Below are 1,207 nucleotides of genomic sequence, written 5' to 3' on the forward strand. Positions count from 1 at the left end.
AACCCCAAAAAAACGCCACCACAAAAAACAACCCTAAGTTATACAACAGACCGCTCTCTACCTAAGACTGTTTTCAAAGGCACCTATATTATTTTTAAATAATATATTCATCACAAGAGACCATTTGATTTAAATAAATGGTGTACGGTGTACCATCATAATATATTATATTTGCGACTTGGTCGGGAGAACCCATTTTCGTCCCTCATTTCCATTCTCCTTTTATTATTCTTTTGAATGTCGTCGCGCCCGGCCCGTTATCGTCCCACATTGATTCGATTACTTTAAAAGGTTACTGCAATTACCACTCCGATTCCAAAATGATTTTACGATGCGCCTAGACTTCGTTTTTTATGATCACGTCTACAGCGAAGAGGAAGAAGGATTGTGCAAGATGAAAATGTGTTTTAAATGTTTACAGAATAAATGTCTTTGGTTAAAGTTTTGATTAAAATTCTTGAAATAAAACTGTTGTTAAAAACCTGTTCTAAATCCAGGGTAAACGTTGACATTATTTACAGCCAGTCTGCTACTGTCTCGTGAGATGATAGCTAGGCTGACTCTTCCAGCAAACAGGAGAGATCAAGAAAGGTAGCCTACGTTTCAGAATATCACCACACTCACACATTGGAGAGAGAGAGAGAAAGAGAGAGAGAGAGAGAGAGAGAGAGAGAGAGGAGTTTAGTTTTAGTAAGAGTTTTACGGCACTTGCAAAACAATAAGGTCATACAAGTGCCGAAGAATAGACGTGTTACAAGAGAGCAACATACACTATAAAGGAGGAGAAATAAGGACGATAGATGTTTGAGTTTGATAGGAAAGAAAGAGCAAACCACACCAGAGCACCCGCCAATCATCCGCCAACACAGAGTGTGTGTATATATTACATGAATATATAATATATATATATAAATATATATATATATGTATATATTTTTTAAATTTATATATATACATATATATATAAATATATATTTATTTTTTTTAATTAAAAAAAAAAAATTACATGTATATATATGTGGGGGTGGCTAGAGGTTGGGGTTGCGAGTTGAGGCTAGAGGAGGTCTGGGGGCGTGACGGGGTGAGGTGAAATAGGTCAATCGTGTCGCCCTTTAAAGAGTTGTAGCTACCTCTGTTTGTTCGCTCCTCTTTGATTCGTGCTCCTCTGTCACCCCGGAGACACAGAAGCAGGATTTTGCTCTGTCAT

The sequence above is a fragment of the Aplysia californica genome, unplaced genomic scaffold (genome assembly GCF_000002075.1).
Source record: "Aplysia californica isolate F4 #8 unplaced genomic scaffold, AplCal3.0 scaffold00012, whole genome shotgun sequence".
NCBI lineage: Eukaryota > Metazoa > Mollusca > Gastropoda > Aplysiida > Aplysiidae > Aplysia > Aplysia californica.